General features: G+C 54.3%; 1 protein-coding gene across 7 annotated transcripts in view; it reads right to left on the bottom strand.

Moving 5' to 3' along the window:
- Positions 1-566: 566 nt before the first annotated feature.
- STEEP1 (STING1 ER exit protein 1) overlaps positions 567-14,094 on the bottom strand; it is a 56,845-nt gene continuing 43,317 nt past the window's right edge. The window contains exons 11-12 of one of the 7 annotated variants that reach the window (XR_007148913.1): positions 2,695-2,841; positions 573-1,903 (exon numbers count right to left, since the gene is read on the bottom strand). The gene's annotated coding sequence lies outside the window, so the exon portion shown is untranslated. Of the gene's footprint in view, positions 2,842-10,175; positions 12,452-14,094 lie in introns of those variants that run through there. The other 6 variants (XR_007148915.1, XR_007148916.1, XR_007148918.1 and 3 more) reach the window with 6 other exon arrangements.

Genomic DNA, 14,094 nt, shown 5'->3' on the forward strand with positions numbered 1-14,094 from the left:
TTTCTTGAGGAAGGGATCGTGGGACAGGACGGACCGTGGGCTTGAGGGGGAAGGAGAGGACGATAAGCGTAGGCCATGTGAAATTTCAACCGCCTGTGGGGCATCCAGGTGCCACGTGGACTGGGGGGTCTGGAGCACAGGAGCGAAGTCTGGTCTAGAAACAAAGTTTTAATATTTTTTTTAATGTTTATTTACTTATTTCGAATTTATTTTTTTTTAACGTTTATTTATTTTTGAGACAATGCGAGAGACAGAGTGCAAGCGGCGGTGGGGCAGAGGGAGACCCAGAATCCCAAGCGGGCTCCGGGCTCCGAGCTGTCAGCCCGGAGCCCGACGTGGGCCTCCAACTCAGGAACCGTGAGATCATGACCTGAGCCGAAGTCGGACGCTTAACCGACTGAGCCGCTCAGGCGCCCCCTATCTATTTATCTTGAGGGAGTGTGTGTGTGTGTGTGCACAAGTGCGCAAGGGAGGGGCAGAGAGGTGGGGGGAGAGGGAATCCCAAGCAGGTTCCACCCTGTCAGCGCGGAGCCCGAGGCGGGGCTCAGACTCACCAACTGGGAGATCATGACCTGAGCCCAGAGAGCAAGAGTCAGATGCTTAACACACACGCACACACGCACACACACACACACACACACAACACGGACGCCAGAACTTCCAAGCTGGTACACTCACAGGGGCCGGCATCCCAGGGCACGTTAACAGAAGGTGTGGATGTGCTCCTTGGAGAGGACAGGCATGGACCCTCCCTGAGCAGGGACTTTACGATGCCCCCTTGTCAGCCTGTGAACGGGGTTGTCCGAAGGCGTTTGCTGGAGGACGCGTGTGGATGCCGGTGCGCGTGCTGGCCAGGGCACGGGGGTGGGGGTGCTGGGCGTGGAGCGGACCGCTTGTAAACCTGTCCAGTTGGATCCCTCCCCGCTGCGAGTGTACTGAGCCGGCGATGTCTGCGTCCTCCCTCTGGTCACTTCCCATCCCGCGTAGGGCAGGGAATGGCGGCGCCCGGCCTCTCAGATGCACAGGATGTTCTCGGGCCGGTGCCAAGAAGGAGCAATCGCTCCCAGTCAGGACTTCGGCCAGCAGCTTCCTTGGTGGGGGGGCGGGGGGAGCCGCACACGGGGAGGTGGGGGTGAAGGTGACTTTCCTGTTAGGCTGGAAGGAAAACAGTTGGCATCTGAACTTCCCGGTTACAGAACGGCTAGCCGGTGAGAACCTGTGTGTGCGTGGGGGCGGGGGCGGGGGTGGGGGGCGGGGTTTGCCCTCCCTGCCCCTGCCACCAAGCGTCCGCAACAATCAAGGACGCTCCTTGTACACGCTGGGAAAATGAGTGTTTCCACACAGGCCTCCACACTGTGCTTCTGTTTCACCAGGGAGAAATCTTGAATGTCCGCCAGGCTTGTACTCATTGATTCATTCGGTCCCCGCGGGCCGGTCCTTGTACTGAGCGCGGGGCGGGGTGGGGCTGGGGCCCGGGCCCTTGGGCAGCTGCCAGCCTAGGTGCAAACACAGGGTCCCCATTCGCGCGGTTCATCCCAGCATGGCCCAACTGTACGGAGCCGTCGGACCTGATAAGTTGCCTGGGCGGTGGCCTGGAGAGCAGAGGCACCTGGAAAGAAACAGGGTTGATCCGTGGCCAGCGCGCAGAGGATGGCCCAGAACGCAGGGCGGGCTTTCCCCAGAGGGAGTCATATTCCACAAGAGCCCCAAAGTCACTGCCACCGTCTCCTGCCGAAAGACGAATGGGCCCCGGATGTAGACTCCAAGAGCAGACAGGAGACCACCCGCAGGCTCTGGCTGACATCCTGGAGGCAGGAGCGAAGGGGTGCCCCCCCCCCACCGGCGCTGCCTCGTCTCCAGCGTCACCAGCCTTTCTGGAAAGTCTTCAGCAATAAATTACAGCCTAGGAGTAGAGCCAAATGGACAGAAGGCTGAGCCCAAGCTCCCCTGCCCTCACCGCTTCATCCCTCCTTTTCCTCTTAGTCTTGAGTGCTTGCCAGATGTGCCTTCTGGAGTCACTGTGAGTGTCCCTGGCTGTCTTCCACCTCTGCTTTTTTTTTTTTTTCAGGCAGAAAGAGGCCACCCAGCCATGGAAAAGCCACCGTTGTCACTCTCTCCAGTGCCTTCATTCAAGGTGGCCGCTAGGGTTAGCTCTGGAACCCGGGAGCTCCCCAGCTGTGGCGGTGGGCTGGGAGGTCCTCGAATTAATGGCAGAGGGGAGTGGGAGAAGGGATGAGGGTCATTCAGGACCTGGAAATCTAGCCAGGCCCAGGGAGCTGGCTCCTCCTGGCCCATGGGAGCCAAATGCCACCTTGTCACAAATGTGAGCTGGTTGTTAAGGTTATAAAGAAATATAGGTAATAGGGGAGCCTGGGGGGCTCGGTCGGTTAAGCGTCCGACTTCAGCTCGGGTCACGATCTCGCGGTCTGTGAGTTTGAGCCCCGCGTGGGGCTCTGTGCTGATGGCTCAGAGCCTGGAGCCTGCTTCCGATGCTGTGTCTCCCTCTCTCTCTGCCCCTCCCCTTCTCATGCTCTGTCTCTCTCTGTCTCAAAAAATAAATAAAAACGTTAAAAAAAATTAAAAACTAGGTAATAAATAGCCACAAACTCATCACTCCCTAACCATTTTTACTCTATTTTACTGTGACCCGTACACGTGAGGTGACAATCTCCCACATCCGGGCGGCTGAAATACCGTATGACAGTGGGCAGTTGCACATCTCTTCCCAATGTCACGGTGAGGCTGGGGACTTGCAATCAGCCATGCGCTGGGTACTCGTAATGCAGAGATCGGTAAATGCTCTTAATCAGGCTTCGATTCATTGTTGTTGTTGTTGATTTCCTAGACCGGAGAAAGTGAGGGGGAAAATGTTAATCATGCAGATCAAACTCAACAGTGAGTCAAGCCTGCAACTGTCACATTGCGAAAGATACCAGATAATGAGGAAATCATCTTCTAGTATCTGAAAGCCAGTATCCTACTCGTGAAAGACGTTGGTGTCGAGGATGAATTAATGAAGTTGTGACATAGGTCTTTGTTGTCTCACACAGAAAGGAAAAGATCAACCAATATTCACGTCAGAACCGCTGGGGCGCCCGGGGGGGGCTCAGCCAGTGAAGCACCCCCCTCTTGATCTCGGCTCAGGTCTTGATCTCAGGGCGGTGAGAGGCCCAGCCTCACGTTGGGCCCAAGTTGGGCCCTTTCTTGGCCCTTCGTTGGGCTCGGCGTCAGGCTCCAAGCCAGGCTCCGTGCTGGGCATGAAGCCTACTTAAAAAAAAAAAAAAAAAAAAAGAACTACGCTTGCTCATCAATAGCAACCACAAGTTTACAGAGGCAAGAGTCTGGCAAAAATCACCAAAAGCGTTCTGTGAGAATCAGTTAGCTACTAATTAACAATATTAAAGGTATATTAATATCCATAAATGTTATTAATCAAATTTGACAATAAATGTATAAAATTATTTTATTTTTTTAAGTTTATTTCTTTTGAGAGAGAGGGAGAGAGAGAATCCCTAAGAAGGCTCTGCCTAAGAAGGCACGGTCAGCACAGAGCTGGACGTGGAACTCGAACTCCCGAACCATGAGATCATGACCTGAGTCAAAATCAAGAGTCGGACGTTTAATTGACTGAGTCCCCCAGGCATCCCTATTTTATTTTATTTTATTTTATTTTATTTTAGAGAAAGAGAGAGAGTGAGCGTGCATGCAGGGGAGATGGGCAGAGGGATAGAGGGAGAGAATCTCAAGCACACTCCATGCTCAGTGTGGAACCCCACACGGGGCTCGATCCCCCAACTCTGGGATCATGACCTGAGTCAAAAATCAAGAGTCAGGCACTCAACCGACGGAGCCACCCAGGCATCCCTAAAATTAATTTCTTAATAATAATAATATTGTGTGTTTTCACTATCATATGTAATGTGTGTGCCACATACTTTATGCCAGTAAAATTTATAAATAACTTAGCTACATGTATACATGCATACACTTCTCCCCAGAGAGCAGGTCGTTAAACATTTACCAACGCTCCACTGGTTAAGCCCAAGGCTCAGAAGTACTTTGGCATCAGAAACCCAAGTTTCAAAGGTCCGAGAGGTACTCTAACGCTAACTAAAACGCCATAGAGGACGGACACGTGACTAAGAATCATGTATGTGTCTTTTGAAAAAACCAACTGGATGGGGATCCCACTAGGCTATCAGGTCCATGAAGGTGGGTAGAGACTTTGCCCTTCTCATTCACCTGGTTGCCGCCTGGCTTGTAGAAGGTGCTTAGTCAACTCTTCTTGAAAAAAAAAAAAAATGAATGGTTCTCGGGCACCTGGCCGGCTCGGTCGGTAGAGCATGTGACTCTTGATCTCGGGGTTGTGAGTTCGAGCCCTATGTTGGGTGCAGAAGTTACTTAAAAAAAAAATAAAATCTTATAGAAAAAAACAAAACAAAACAAAACCAACCCCGAATAGTTCTTCGCTAACTTTGATCTAACTTCCTCACAATAGTGCCCAGAGATGGCCCCGACAGGAAACCCAGGCCTGTGGTCCTCAGCCTAGAACATCCCCTCTCCACGGGTTCCTTGCTTCACCCTCAGTCTGGCCCTGGAAGGACTCTGGCTCTAGCCTGTCATGTTGGCACCTGACAGGAAGGTCCACGGCTTTGCTTCCTGGACGCTGGCTCTGTAGAAGGTAGCCTAAGCTAGCTTGGTGCCTCCACCACCCGACAAACCCCTTTGGCCTAGCTGCCAACTGTGCCCATAAGGACAGAACGAAAGGAAATTGGGGCCCAGGGCAGAGAGGAGAGGCAATGAGGGAAGTCCAGCAAAGGACATCCCAAATGGGAAGCCATTTGGCTTGGGGGGGGGGGGGGGCGACATAGACCAGTCTCCTGACTAGAAACCTACGAAAATTAAAAAAAAATTTTTTTAATGTTTATTTATTTTTGAGAGACCGAGTGTGAGTGGGGGAGGGACAGAGAGAGAGAGGGAGACACAGAATCCGAAGCAGGCTCCGGAGCAGAGCCCGACACGGGGCTCAACCCCCCCCGAACGGTGAGATGGTGACCTGAGCCGATGTCGGGACGCTCAACCAGCTGAGCCACCGGGGCGCCCTGGGAAATTTCTAATTCTCCCTACCACTTGGTGGCTGTGAGACCTTTGACAAGTCACGTTGCCTCTCCGATCCTCAGTTGGCTAATGCAGGAAATGATCTCCAGGGGCTCTTCTAGACCTCCTTCATCAGCTTTGCTGGCTGGGGGCCGCTGGTGGTACAGATGCCTGCAATCTAGGGGGTGATTCTGATGTACCAGAAGATGGCATCACGTGACGCTAGGGAGAGGCGTGTTTTTAAGAAAAGGATTGCTCTACAGGAGGAAGCAAAAGTGTGTGGAAAACGTTCCAGTTGATGGGGCGGACCGAACAGAAACGCAGCAGCATCGGACAAATTCATGGCTACGTTCATGACTAAACTCAACGAAGTGGATACATTCCTGGGCTAAAAGGACTCGAGGGTCTTCTTATCCCCTGAAGCCCTTGTCTGAGTCTGAGGAACCGGGGCCTCACCCACAGTGAGGCATTTCCATACGCTTGTGTTCTCCCGTCCTTCAAATGCCCGGGCTCGAGTCCTTGCTGCGGCACATGCGTGCCCTCCCCTCCTCCCCACATCCTGAAACCACCACCCAAAGGCGGGCAAGGTGACCTGCAACGTGAAGCCCAGCGGCTTCCAGAGAGCAGACGAGAAGCTTCTTCTCGGCTCCGCCTCCCCGGCCGCACCCCCCCACTTCCTGTCCCCAACTGCAGTGTGGGCTCAACTCGGGAGGAGTGTAAGCCTCTTGCTCTGCCTGTATTTTATGATGCTGTGGAAAACAGAGTGCTGGCATGTAAAAAAAATTTTTTTTAATGTTTTCATTTTTGAGACAGAGCATGAGCGGGGGAGGGGCAGAGAGAGAGAGGGAGACGCAGAATCCGAAGCAGGCTCCAGGCTCCGAGCTGTCAGCACAGAGCCCGACGCGGGGTTCGAACTCACGGACCGTGAGATCATGACCTGAGCCGAAGTCACACGCTCAACCGACTGAGCCACCCAGGCGCCCCTACAGGATTTTTGTTTTTAATGTTTACTTTTGAGAGAGATCGAGAGCACGAGCAGGGGAGGGGCAGAGAGAGAGGGAGACAAAGGATCAGAACTCACAAAGGGTGGGACTTGAACTCACAAACGGTGACATCACGACCAGAGCCGAAGTCGGATGCTCAACCGACGGAGCCACCCAGGCGCCCCCAGGCTGGCATTTTTCAACCCCACCTCCACACTGTGCAGATATGAGTGGAGCCTTCCCCCAGTGGTTTTTCCTCCTGCTTCCGTTCGGCATGCCTCCAACTGCCTATTTCGAGTCCAGATTCATGGCCTGACCTTCAAAGAGAAGGTATCCGTGATTCAACACTTGCTATGTGCCAGGCACTGAATCCAAGCGGCGTCACATGCCCTGAAGCTAGTGGCTAGCCTAGGTGAAGCTTGGCAGTATTTGTCAAAGGAGTGAAGAGGTCCTCAGAATCATCCTGAAAGGCGTTTTTCTTCCTTGTTCTACCAATTAGGAGACTGACCCATAGGGAAGCGAAGTAACCCGTCCAAGGTCACGGTTGATAGAAAGAGGAAGAGTCGGGATCCAAACCCAGGTCTGGCTCCAAATCTGGGACGTGCTACGTTACATATGGTTCTTCAAGTCTCTCCCGCTCTCGACCTCCCCCACCCGGGAAGGTTCTGGCCGGAGAGACCCAGCCCTGTGATATTTTTGGTTCCAGTTATTCCCGTGGAAACGGCTGCGGCTCTTCGGGCAGGGGGCGTATGTGCCAGCTGCCTCGGCTACAGGCACTGCCCAGCACAGAGGACTGCTGGCATCCGGAGGACTGGCCAGAAGCGAAGGCGTGGCCCGTGGGAACTTCCCCAGCCTTCCTGGGGTAAGCACGCCATTGGCCAGTCACAACCCCAGGCGTGTCGGGGAGGAGGCACTTCCAGGACGTTCCTTCGAGGCAGCAGCGGTGCAGCCTGGAGGCGGGGCGGCGATGGGGGGATGGCTCCACCTTCCATTCTGTGGGCCTCGGCTCCCACGGAACCTACTGACCCCTTGTGGGCACAGTGTAAATGCACTGGTGGCCGGACAGCCTCAGAGGGCTTGTCCCTCAGCCGGTTGCCCTCCCAGAGGCTGGGCTTTCTCGATTTCCCGTTCTTAGGAAGCCAGTTACCCTTGCCAGATTTGTCTGTGACAGCGCTGTGGCAGGTAGGTCTTTTGACCTTGCTGCGCCTTGGTTTCTTCCCCTGTAAAGTGGGGATTAAAAAAAAAAAAAAAAAAAAAAAGCCCCTGCCGTATTTTAAGACAGGAGAAAAAGCTTTAAAAAAAAAAATTAATGTTTATTTTCAAGAGAGAGCGCACAGGGGAGGGGCAGAGAGAGAGGGAGACACAGAATCCGAAGCAGGCTCCAAGCTGAGCTGTCAGCGCAGAGCCTGACGCGGGGCTCGAGCTCATGGAACCGTGAGATGGTGACCTGAGCCGAAACGAAGAGTCAGATGCTTAACTGAGCCACCCAGGCGCCCCGGTACCTGACCAGAACTACTAGATAGCATTGAACAGGATTGATCAACCTTTTTCATGTCACGGCACGCGCAGAAAATATTTGTCTAGCACACGGGGATAAGAAGGAAGAGGCTTCTTGTGACCAGAGCTGCCCCGGGCTCAGCCCAGCTACCCCCAAAGGCCAAGGGCACCGACAACGCTGCGTCCCTGGAATCCTTTTCGCGGCGCCTGGGGTGGCTCACGCTGCCGGATGCACAAGTGGTGCAGGAAGCGGCGGTGAGCCTTGTTGGGATTTGCTTTCCCCACTTTGCCTCACAGTCAACCAGCACAGGGCTTGGGTGGGGGGCCCGGCTCTCAGAGACACGGGGAGGGGGGAATGGTCACCGAGGGGGGGGGGGGAGGAGGGCAGGGGTCTTCTCCAGACGGCTGTGGCCACAGGCAGCACTCTGAAGGTTTGGGCTCACTTGTGCCTCTTGGGTAATGCAGGAAGGCGAGGAGACCACAGGCACCCCCCCCCCCGCCCCGGCCTCTGGAGGGCAAAAGCAGACTGCATTTCGGGATAACCGGGTGTGTCAGCCGCCAAAGCCAGGGGGTCTAGCGGGAGCAAACCTGTGAATGGTTGGTATCTGCCTTCTGCCTCCTCTCAAGCTTCTTGTTCTCTCTTCTCCTCCGGCTGCCCCCTCGCGCCTCATTGACCCATCCATCCCCAAAGCCCTTAATAAGGGGCAACTAGCTGCCAGCCAACCCCCCGCCCCCCCATGCCAGGTACCGGGACCACAGGATGGAGCTGTTGGCTTCAAGGAACTCAGTCTGGTAGGAAGAGAGACCCGGAAAGAGAGGCAGTGAGGAAGGTGCCACACGGCCAACGGATGTCTGTAAAAAGAGGGGAGATGCGGGGGCCGGAGATAGCCTCGAAGAGCCGGGAAAGTTTGCAAGGACCCTTGCCAAGTAAATGGGGGGGCGGGGGAGGGAAGGGTAACGGGGGGGGGGCGGGTAATGAGGTGGCTTTCCAGAGAGGACATGTACAAAGGAGGCATTGAGACATGGGAGAATGAGGCATGTTCACAGCAGTTTAAGCAGCCCAGCTGTGCCAGCATATAGAGCTCTAGGTGGGGGTGGGGGGGTGGGGGGGGTGATGGAGTCAGGCAGGCGGCAGCCAGATCCGAGAGGTGCCAATTAAGAGAGTTTTTACTTCATTCTGAAGGCAACAGGGGGCCACTGAGGCATTTCGAACAGGGGAGCACCATGGTCCAAATGACCAAGAACCACCGCTCTGGCAGCAGAGGGGGCGGGGGCGGGTGTCAGGGCAGAGAGACTGCTGAGGACGCTGTTGCAGTCTTCTGGGCTATATGGGCCGACAGCTGGAACCGGGGGCGCCTGGGGGGCTCAGTCGGTTGAGCGCCCGACTTCGGCTCAGGCCACGATCTCACGGTTCGTGAGTTCGAGCCCCGCGTCGGGCTCTGTGCTGACAGTGCTCACGCGTGCGTGCTCGCTCTCTCCCCAAATAAACAAATAAACTAAAACAACAACAACAACAACAACAAAGCTTGAACGAGGCCATGGTCAGTGAGGGCACAAAGGAGAGGTTCGAGAACCTTCGAGAAAGTGGGATCCACAGAACATGATCATTGTTGAGAAGCAGGTGACAAGGGAGAGAGGTCATGCCAAGAACAGTGCCAGTTTTCTGGCTTGAGTCACTGGGGACACTGGTGGTGCCACTCAGTGAGGTGGGAACACAGGGAGGACACAGGCTGGGGTGGAGATGAGAGCCGTTGTGGATATGGGGGCTGTGAGGTCCTCGTGGGCCATCAAGGTGGGAATGTCTTTTTTTTTTTTTTAATTTTTATAACTTATCTATTTACACAGAATTCTAAGTTGAAAACTATCATTTCGCTTAACCCTTTGAACAACTGTGTGAGCGAGGTATGGATGCTAGACTACATCAGCCCCATTTTGTAGGCAAGAGTGGAAACATTTTTCCTGTATTTAGTGTAAAGATGTGGGAACATCTAATAGCCACTTGGATATCAAAGTGCTGTCACCCAGCAGCAGAGGTCTGGGCTGGAGATACGATGGACACCTTCAGCAGATGGGGGTAGTTGGAGCCGGGGTCATGAGTAAGAAGAGAAGAGGGCTGGGGCGCCTGGGTGGCTCAGTCGGTTGAGCGTCCGACTCTCGATTTCGGCTCAGGTCATGATGTCACGGTTCATGGGTTTGAGCCCCGAGTCAGGCTCTGTGCTGACAGTGCAGACCCTGCTTGGGATTCTCTCTCCGTCTCTCTCTCTGCCCCTCCCTCACTTGCACACTCTTTCTCTCTCTCTCAAAATAAATAACTAAACTTTTTTTATTTTATTTTTTAACGTTTTATTTATTTTTGAGACAGGGAGAGACAGAGATGAACGGGGGAGGGGCAGAGAGAGAGAGGGAGACACAGAATCGGAAACAGGCTCCAGGCTCTGAGCCGTCAGCCCAGAGCCCGACGCGGGGCTCGAACTCACGGACCGTGAGATCGTGACCTGAGCCGAAGTCGGACGCTCAACCGACTGAGCCACCCAGGCGCCCCAACTTTTTTTAAATGATAATGATAAATTTAAGAAAAGAAGAAGAAGGCTAAGGGCGGGGCTCTGGAGATCACAGCATTCCAGGAATGTAAAGAAAGTGGAGGGAGCCAAGCGTCCTAGAAATGAAGAGGTGAGAAAACGGCCATCAGACTGTACTGTGCCGAGAAGCTTAGACTGTGGAGGCCAAGAAAGAACAGAAGCTGGAAGGGGGCTCTGTGCCAAAGGAGGTGTTTGTTGAGATATTTGTTCCAGTTTCCATGCGGAGGGGAAGTGATGGGTGGGGGGCGGCCGAAGCTTCGGGAAAGAGAGAGGCTATGAGTGATGGAGCAAGGCTCAAGGGGAGGGAAGGTGGATTGGACCTGAGCACACCGGGGAAGCGGGAAGCGGGTCTCAGCCTTGGGCAGGATGCGGGGCGGTTGGGGCAGGAGAAGAGGGCATGGCAGGTCGGGTTTGCTGAGAAGCCAGCTCTGAAATAAAGATCAGCATGTTTATTAGGGAGTGCTCCTGGGACCACCAGCCATGGAAGGGAAGGAAGGGGAGCAGGGTGGGGGAAGGAGATGTTGGGCTGCAGTGCAGGTTCGAGAAAGGCCTCGGGCAGCCCCATGAGGAGCTCTGAAGCCAGGAGTTGGGACCGGGGGGTTGGGCCTCTACACCCCCCTCAGCCGTCCCGTTGGGTGCGGCCGCCCTGGGGAGGGGGCATGCCCTTGGGCAGAGCGGCTTTTTTCAGCTGAGCCAATCCCCAAAGGGGTCTGAGAGCTGAGGGGCCGTCTGCCAAAGGCCTGGAGTCCTTCAGGCCCGAAGGGGGTCCCGGAAGCACAGACAGTGCCCACTGCAGAGAGGAAGGGGGCGCTATTGCATTTGAGTTGAATCAGCGGACCAGCTGGTGACACTGAGGAGGCGCTGACCAAGGGACACAGCACAGGATTGCCAAGTGGCGTTGGGGGTCTCAGTTAAAGCTAGAAGACGAAGCATTTCGGCAGGCCCAAATAGTGTTCAGATTTCAAGGTCCCTCATCCTTGGCCACATGGATCTGTCCTCTCTCCCTTGGATTAGTTTGTACCCGGGAACGTGTGTATTATTTAGAGAAGGCGCTGTGTTCCTGAATTCCCCAACTTTTTACCTAAAACCACTTCCTAAACAGGACTCAGATCCAGGGGGGTTGGTAGATAAGCCCTGGTTTTGCTGTGACACTTGCGTGTGTTCATGGCGGCAATCTAGCTCCCAGGCGAACACAACTATGCGGAGGTTACATGGGATAAAAACCGATCAGAAAAACTGTTTCAGAGCTGACAACGAAGAAAAAAACACTTGCCTACGAGCAGGCAGATGAAAATCACGGGGCTCAGGATTAAACCTCATGAGCCATGAGCGGGCGCGGCTCTAAAAGGGCGCGAGTGACAAAGGAAAACTAATTATAAAGGCACAAAGGAAAAACCATTGAGACAGTGAGGAAATATAGTTCAAGTGGCTCACCAGGTACTAGAAAGGTGAAAGACAAGTAAACTGCCCAATTAAACAGGCTTTGAGAATCCACACAGGAAATTACCTGGATGATGGTTCAAAAACAATGCCTTGCTGTTCTGAGAAGAAAGGGTCCCGGCGGGCGGGCGGGGATGGGGGGGGGGGTGGGGGGGGTGTCAGTTTAGAATCAGTTGCCCTCTTGGCCTAAAGCGCGGGCAAGGTTGCCCACTGTGCCCCACTCAGGAAAACAGCTGGACACCCATGAGTGAGGAGCGACAACTCTTTTGACTGGCTGTAGCAGTGTGGCTCCTGGGGAAGAACCCCCCAAACATCCCATCGAAGAAGAAATTTGTTGGCGGGAGGGGGTGGGCCTCACTCTGCTTCTCTGCACGGGTTTGCCGCTGGGCGTACATTTTAACAAAGGCTTTGTTGCTCCAGCTACGAGGGACTCTCATGGCATCAACGTTAGGGGGAGCTACTCAGGAGGGGTCACCTTGTGCCCTAAAATCAGTCTAGATGCAAGGGGAGTCAGTCCTGCTTCCAGCCCTACCTTAGGGGAGAGGCGGGACCACCTACAGCTTCCAGGGGCAGATCCCTGCTAGCAAATCTCATTTTATAGCTCGTGCCACCAGCCTGCCCGCCGGGCGCGAATTCTGGGAGCTCCAACTATTGTGCCCTGCCCCGCACCCCCAATCCCAGACACACACACCACAGGTGGCTTTCTGAATCTCCAGCGATAATACCTACCTTACCATGGGGGCACCTGGGGGGCTCAGTCGGTGAAGCGTCTGACTCCTGATCTTAGCTCAGGTCTTGATCTCAGGGTGGTAAGTTCAAACCTCGCACTGGGCTCTCTGCTGGGCATGAAGCCTACTTCAAACAAACAAACAAACAAATCTGTGGAGCACCTGGGTGGCTCAGCCGGTTAAGCGTCCGACTTCGGCTCAGGTCATGATCTCGAGGTTCGTGGGTTCGAGCCCCGCGTCGGGCTCTGTGCTGACAGCTCGGAGCCTGGAGCCTGCTTCGGATTCTCTGTCTCTCTCTCTCTCTCTCTCTCTCTGCCCCTCCCCTACTCACTCTCTGTCTCTCTCTCCAAAATAAACATTTAAAAAAATACCTACCGGGGCGCCTGGGTGGCTCAGTCAGTTGAGCGTCCGACTTCGGCTCAGGTCATGATCTCACGGTCTGTGAGTTCGAGCCCCATATGGAGCTCTGGGCTGATGGCTCAGAGCCTGGAGCCTGCTTCCGATTCTGTGTCTCCCTCTCTCTCTGCCCCTTCCCTGCTCATGCTCTGTCTCAAAAATAAATAAAAAAACATTAAAAAAAAATTTAAAAAAATACCTACCTTACCATGTTCCAGATAATCTACTAGGGGCTTTGCCTTCTTTTTTCCCCTGAAGAACCCTATAAAGTAGGTATAGCTGTTATCCCCACTTTAAAGAGGAGGACATTGATGCAATGAGGTAAAGTGGTTTGCTTATTCCGTGAGCATTTGGAGTACCAGACCAGCGGTGATTCCTGACCCTTCTTCTTTTTTTTTAATGTTTATTTTTGAGAGAGCGCAATCAGGAGAGGGGCAGAGAGAGGGGGACAGAGGACCTGAAGCAAGCTCTGCACTGACAGGCTGACAGCAAAAAGCCCGACGTGGGGCTCGAACTCACGAACCATGAGGTCACGACCCGAGCCGAAGTCAGAAGCTCCACCGACTGAGCCACCCAGGGGGCCGCCAACCATTCTTTCTTCACGGGCCCCTCTGGTGAAATCAGTGGTTTCCCCTTCACAGAAAAAATGCGCCTCTCTCGCGGGCGCACAAAACATTTAATTTCAAGGAGTTCAGGGATGTGGCCGAGGCCTGTGAGATTCGCATTTGAGCTCAGGACAGGTGGGGGCGACCATGTCTGCAGTTCATTCAGGAAGCAACAGGTAGTATTTGGCATTTGTTTTGTTACGGAGCCCTGACCATCCACCCGGCACCTGTTCTAAGCACTTTACAAATATTAGCTCACTTGGGGCACGCCTGGCTGGCTCAGTCCGTTGAGCGTCCGACTTCGGCTCGAGTTTATGATCTCGCGGTTCATGAGTTCGAGCCCCGCGTTGGGCTCTGTGCTGACAGCTCGGGGCCTGGAGCCTGCTTTGGAATCTGTGTCTCCCCCTCTCTCTGCCCCTCCCCTGCTCATGCTCTGTCTCTCAAAAAATAAATAAACGTTAAATAGCTCACTTAACGCTCCTAATGCCACATGAGATGGGACCACTGTTGTCTCCACCTGACAGATGGGGAACCCGAAGCACAGGGGAGATGAAGCGACTTGCCCGAAGTCGTACAGCCAGGGCATCGCCATGCTCTGCAGGGAGTGGGATCAGGGGCTGGGCCGTGAGTGGCAGGGACACGGTCCCTGCCTCCCAGGTGCTGACATTGTAGTGGCCCCCAGCGGGTCAATGGACCATCGCAACGCGTTATGGTGTATTCCTCCCTCCGGCGGGGAGGCTGTGGCTTGTGCTCCAGAGCGGGGCCAAGG

Source organism: Prionailurus viverrinus, chromosome X, assembly GCF_022837055.1.
Source record: "Prionailurus viverrinus isolate Anna chromosome X, UM_Priviv_1.0, whole genome shotgun sequence".
Classification (NCBI taxonomy): domain Eukaryota; kingdom Metazoa; phylum Chordata; class Mammalia; order Carnivora; family Felidae; genus Prionailurus; species Prionailurus viverrinus.